The sequence below is a fragment of the Carassius gibelio genome, chromosome B24 (genome assembly GCF_023724105.1).
Source record: "Carassius gibelio isolate Cgi1373 ecotype wild population from Czech Republic chromosome B24, carGib1.2-hapl.c, whole genome shotgun sequence".
Taxonomy (NCBI): Eukaryota; Metazoa; Chordata; class Actinopteri; order Cypriniformes; family Cyprinidae; genus Carassius; species Carassius gibelio.
Genome location: NC_068419.1, coordinates 9054384 through 9060928, shown reverse-complemented (window position 1 = coordinate 9060928; position 6545 = coordinate 9054384). Strand labels below are relative to the sequence as shown.

Sequence of the window (6545 nt, the reverse complement as noted above, 5' to 3'; positions counted from 1 at the left end):
GGGTGCTTCTTGCCATGATGAATCACACTTTTGCCGTTTACCCATCAGACCAGATTGGGTTGCTGACACTGTGACTATCTGAAGCTACTGCACAGTTGATTTACCAAATAAATTTTTTTTTTTTTCTTTTTAAACCCTTGGTGCCATTAAAAATATTTTTTCCTGCGTTTAATAACTTTGGTTTATTCCTCTACTATGCAGGTTGCATAGGTTTCCACAAAATTCAAGATCTGTCTGTGGGAGTCTTCCAGCACAAGGTCCCTCTGGTGTGAGGAGTCCAGGTCACGGAGAGCACAGGGAAATGCCGCATTGGGTGGAAAAACAAGCGCAGAGGCCCCTGCATTCCCAAGACCAACTTTTCTAATTTCCAAACTCTGGAACATGCACTCACCGAAACGGGAGCTTGGTCCTAACTATAAACTAGTAATGATGTGCTGAAAGGTGAATGGGTTATGATTAACATTATTGAAATAAATTCTTATTGAAACATTTATTTTTGTATCCATTTGTTCAGGATTTAGAAAAATATGGGAGAACTAACCGTGTTTTAGGGTGACTGAACTTTCGCCCAGCAAAACTGCAATGACTACATCTTCCTCTAGAACTTGTGTTCTTTGACTGAGTTTAGCATGAGCCCTGGCCAGAACCAGAAAAAGGTCATGTGTATGAAATGGTCATATTTCTACTTGTATGGTGTGCTGCTTCATCCGCATAATCGAAGATTAATACATTTAGATAATTATTTTTAGATTTGTATGTTCATTAGCTAAATATTAAAGTTTTGGAAAAGACCAGCTCTAAATAAACTGACATCGTATGTAAATTTAATTTAAAAAAATAATAAAAAATAGTTCAGTCCTTTTGGAAACTCCGTGCTGGATTTGTAGACTTGTTATATAACTGCTCCATCTAGTGGTATAAATCAGGCATTCATATATAGCTGTGGGTATTTTGTTTTTGTAGCACTTACATCAGTTTGACAGTGACTGAAACTGGATCTCTCTGAGTCTGAACAAACCCTGTGACTGCCCATGTAATGGCTGTGGATCATCCTTTCAGCCTCTGGATAAATGTCCACCTTTAGTTGCCTTGCATGAGCCAAGAGCTGGGGGTGTGGGGGGAAACAGTACTTCAGTACTAACCACATTATGCAAATTACTCAAAATCTCTAGAAGTTTCAAACAACCAAAGAAACTGCACCCCAATTACAGTTTATCATATACTACTGGTAAAATGTTTGGAATAAAGCTTTTGTGTTTTATAAAAGTAATAAGCTAACAAAGGCGGTTTATTTGATCAAAATACAGTAAAAGCAGTATTATTGTGAAATATCATTACAGTTAAAAGAGTTGTGATGATCCTTCATAAAGGAACTCAATATTGATATAAGATAAATGTTCCCTGAGCAAGAGTCAGAAAGCCTATCAGAATAATTTTAGCTGAATGAAAGAACTTTTGACTTGTATTGTGCATTATCTGACCTTTCTAGTCATGTTGTAAACTGCATGCATGCTGGATATAGGGGCTCTCCTCAAAGTATGCACTGTCATAGACAGGAGTGGATGACTGCTGCTTGTCTCTTGACACTGAACTACGAGTCCAAACAACTCTGCAACCTGAAGAGGAGCCGAGCCCATTCCCTGCATTTATATAAAAATCTTAATCACTGTAAGATAAGCAGATGCTACAAAACTATGATGTCTATATAGAAGCACTGACATAAAATAACACTATTTGGAGTAGCAGGAGAAATGTGGCCACTGACACAAATAAATACAATGAAGAAGTCTCCCAAAATAGATGGCATTGTCTCTGGTTCCTGTTCCCAAATACAGTAAGAGGTGGGCTCAACTGTGAAGCGTTCCTGCATTCTTTCTACATCTGATCAGTCCTGTGGTATGTACCATAAGCATATAAAATTCCCAGAATAACATTCCCATCTCATTTCCTGAGGAAAAGCTCCATTTGACTATAAATACATCTGGATATGGACCCACCACAGAACCCAGCACCACATTATATCATCTGGCTGTCCTCTTGGAGGGGGAAGCAGATAGGGCCCAAAAATTGCACTGGAATTGGGAAGGAGAGCTGCTGGTCCATATCATCACCATATTTCTTGGCAGGAATATAAACAGATACAGTTCTGCTTTTGAGAGCTGAGAGGCAAAAGTAGATATGCTTTACTTGATTGTTAAAAATGCATCTATAATGTATTCTATCTTCTGCCTTCATTATTAAAAATAATTTAAACAACTGGCACCAGACTGAAGCATGTCCACCTTGTCTTTCTTGTATGTTATGAGATCTCCCAAAAGACAGACGCTTCCAGATGCCAGCAAAGCTAAACCTGTATAGATGTTGGCAGTACCAGCACTATGTTCATCTTTAGACAGAGATGCAAACAGATCTCCTGTCAGTATATGATGAATGCCACACAGGGCCAATGAAAGCCTATATGTCATTAACCTGTGAATAAATATGCACATAATATCCATCATATTTTGATGACCAATATCTAAAGAGACGTTCATTTGAACAACTCGCTGAGAGCAAGCACATCTAGGGAGACTCTGGATTATCTTCAGTTTGCACCAAACTAAAAAGTAGCCCCAGTTTTAATGTGTTGTAAAGTCCAGGTGGGATCACAGAGGAACCGAATGAGTTGGCTACAATGGCAGCAAACCTCCATGGGGAACAGGCCGTGGCTGTCTGAAGGTTCTGGAAGTTGTTGCTAACCAGACAGGGGCCTGTGAAAGGCAGTCAGGAGCAAATTATTTTGACATGCTGTGCATAAGTCTGGTTGTTTTTATACCATCCAAGTCAAAACAAGGCTTTACATTTGGGGGTCCATGGTCAGACGCTGCAAGCCTCTACGCTCCAGATTACATTGGGCCACTGGTGCACATGAGCTGGAATCCCCACAACTTGGTACAGATGGCCGATTCTCATGGAGTTGCACAGTTCATCTAATTACGTTAAGAGAAACAAAACAATGATAGTTGAGAGCAGGTCTTCACTTATTATTTGAGAAACATGTTCACCACCTACAAAACTGCCAAGAGAAACACTGCAGGCTCTTTTAAACAATGATTCCACTATGGGTTGTAGCAACTAATGAGTGTACCTTACTTTTATTAACATGTATGTTCAGTAACTGGAGTCCGGCGTATTGAATTCCAGACTAACACTAGGTCAACACAATATGCTAATACCGTCCAGAGAATCTGTGGTTTCTCCAGCTGGCTAACTGAGAAGTATTATTGAAGGAGACAGAAACACCCAATCTAATACTGAAAGACACTGTGAGTGGATGTGTTTCGTTAGTTTATTTATTTGAGAGCTTTGCTTGATCATTATGAAAATCATGTTCATCAGGCATGACGATTCAAACTAACTGGATTATTTCCTAATGGTTAGTTAAAAAGTAAAGATTATTTGTAATACAGCGAGAAAGAAAAATGGGTAATTTAAGATGCAAAAAGCACTTACCTCTTAGAAAAAGAGTGACAGATTGATATCTTAAGGAACCAGCATCATGAACTCCCAAAACATCTGCTCTCACATGAATGAGCTCAACTAGCTGTTTATCTGTGGATTAAAAAAATATCCTGTCTTTTACTGCAATACTTAGCAAAGGATTCAGGTCAGTACATTTTAAACAAATTAAATTATTTCTGTGTAATCTGTTTCTCTTTTTTTTTTTTTTTTAGAAACTGTTGGCTTTTTAAAGACCTTTTGGTAAAATCAAAAGAGCAACATTTATTTAAAATAGAAATATGTCATTTTTAACATAATAAAAATTATAACTATTGATAGTCACCTTTGATCAATGTAAGGCATCCTTGGCTTGTGGAATAAAAGTAGCCTTTGCTACTTTTGCTTTTTATGATTTTTTATGATTTTTTTAATCATTTCATGATTTAAGTTTATACTCCATATAATATTTCATTAATATGTTTTAATTAATGTTGTTGTCTCACCCCCTAAAACCCGAGACTTCACATCCTCTTTCAGTGGAGAAGAGCAGAGAAAGCAAGTCAAATCTCTCCTAAGACTCTGTGGCACCTGGTGTATGAACTCTAATATGATGAAACACTTTGGACAAATTAACAAATTTTGTAAGACAACAAATACAAAAACTCATAAAAGCCAATAAAGTTAATAACATTACCTACCTCTAAAGCAAGGGCATTTCTCTTCTGAGCAGAGAAACCTGGCTCCTTGTGTGTATTTGGTGACATGTGTCATGGCAATTACAAGACCACGGGGAAACTCAGAGAGATCCAAGTAATAGGGACAAGGTGGCAAGTGGGTTGGCTTTAAAACAACAATAACCTATACAGAAAAATTGTAACTTATGTTTTTTCTATTTTAATACACTGATGTGTATTAAAGCGAATTGCAAGTATACCCAAATATATTCTCTCTCTCACATACACATATGAATTTAATGAACCTGCTCCTCACCTGGTTTTCTTTTTCAATGTGGTCAGTAAGTGAGTGTTTTTATAGACAGATAACAAACCTGAAAAATAACCACTGCTCTCTTAGTGGTTTGTTTCAATGTAGTGATGTAAATATTTTAAGCACAATATTTAAAATAAAATACATTTCACCAACAGAAAACTGGTTGATATGTAAATGTAGCCTACTCTAAGCAATATTAGGAGAGCAGGGGCGAAAGTTAAATTTTTCAGAAAAACTTCATTTTAAAAGATAATGTTGTATACAGAGATATATTTCTGCTGTGACCAGTAACTCAGAAGTGTGGTCTAACAATACCAGGTGGTATTTTGTAGAAATGTAGAAAGACTTCAGTATAATTTCACTTTGAACATAAGTTGAACATTGTTACTTTCGACCCCATCGGTTGGGACGAAAGTAACACACAGGTGGGTCAAAAGTAACACAACAATATAAGCTAGATTTTTTTTCTGTTAGTCTTATTTTTCTTAAGTATACCTGATTGTGACCTTGTTAATAAATAACTGCAAACATATTTTGTCCTTTATCTTTGCAAAAAAATTATTAAATTACATTTTCATATTTTCATTTTAAATTTAAGTTTAAGTTTCATCAGATGTCTTAAAACCTGACTGTATTTTTTTTATTGTAAATTTCAATGTATTTTTATATAATAATAAAAAAAATCTACAGGATGCACAATATAAAAATTTAATCACATTAGCATTATAAAAAAAACTCTAAACATAATGTAACAGTAGGCCTATTTATGTTTCCATCCAGTTGTTTTTATGCATGAATTAAAAATGTGCATTAAAACATCTGGAAACACTGCAAATTCACAGGTGGAGGTGTAAAGGCTATGATATGGCTAAAACCTAAATATAAATGTGACGTATAGCAGCTGCCCAGAGAGAGATGTTCCTCTATGTCCAGAAACACCCTCTCAAAAACATCTGGATAAAACCAGACCTCTGTCTGTCTTTCTGACCCTCACGAAGACATATTCTTTTGGTATAATATGACAAAAACATTTGTAAGAAATGATGCAAGACACAGAAATTCACAATGTAGCTTGCACTGGAACAAAATAAATACTTTTTTTGACTGTAGCGGGACAAAAGTAACAACTGTTACTTTCGTCCCGACAGGAACTCCTGCCATTTAAACTCGATTTAATTTTATATAAAAATATTTTTGAAAATGCAAACTTTAGGATGTGTTAAGGCACTAAATAACCTGTAGATTGATCATTACTGTGACACATGAAACAAGAAAAACAACACGACTAATAAAAAAAAATACCGCTTCAACAATTTACTTTTTGTACTCGAAAACAGTTTTACGGACCTAACTTCCGGAAACGATGAGGAAATCGCGTGATATTTCTCAGCTCCGTCAAGGATTGCATGCTGAACATGCTGTCATAGCTGGGAATGCAAATGCAGAAAGAGGCTCGGAGAAAATCGCTTTGTTACTTTCGTCCCGTGTTACTTTCGCCCCGGTTCTCCCCTAGATTACAAATCGTGGTGTAACGGACTAATAAATTGGGTATTTGTGTATTTTTATTTGAGAAACTCACTGACTGAAAGAGTGAACCGTTCTTGACAGTGTCGTGCAGTGTTTCCCAGTGTGGCGTCCAGTTCAAGCGCATCTGAGGGATTTACATCGAAACGGAATACAAGGCCTCTGCTGTCAACCCGAAAAACATTTTTCCATTTTGTTCAGTGTGTAAACAGTAATTAAGTAATCTTGTTATTTTAATTTAAATGTAATAATTAAAAGTTAAGATAAAAACGGATGTGGTCAGTGGACCCCTGACGTGTCACGTCCACCATAGCTCCTGTTCAATAAAGTATTTTAATCAACTACATAATTAATGATGCATCCAACTTAATAAATAAACCCTTAAAGACTTTACAGTCTTCAATGAGTTTACTTAACCCACCACTTCTGTCTAAATAAATGATTATTGCTTCTTTTAGATAATTTAACCCATCCATCTCCGAGATGCACCACTGTAGCCGGGCGAGAAGCTCGCGCTAATATGCAAATGAGACCACGTAATGTGTCAACCT

General features: G+C 36.4%; 1 long non-coding RNA gene and 1 pseudogene across 1 annotated transcript in view; one reads left to right on the top strand and one right to left on the bottom strand.

Moving 5' to 3' along the window:
* Positions 1-491, top strand: part of LOC128013338 (uncharacterized) — a 2350-nt gene extending 1859 nt beyond the window's left edge. The window contains exon 4 of the long non-coding RNA XR_008183297.1: positions 202-491. This is a non-coding gene — a long non-coding RNA (uncharacterized LOC128013338). The remainder of the gene's footprint in view (positions 1-201) is intronic.
* Positions 1-6470, bottom strand: part of LOC128013337 (minichromosome maintenance domain-containing protein 2-like) — a 6555-nt pseudogene extending 85 nt beyond the window's left edge.
* Between the last annotated feature and the right edge of the window lie 75 nt (positions 6471-6545).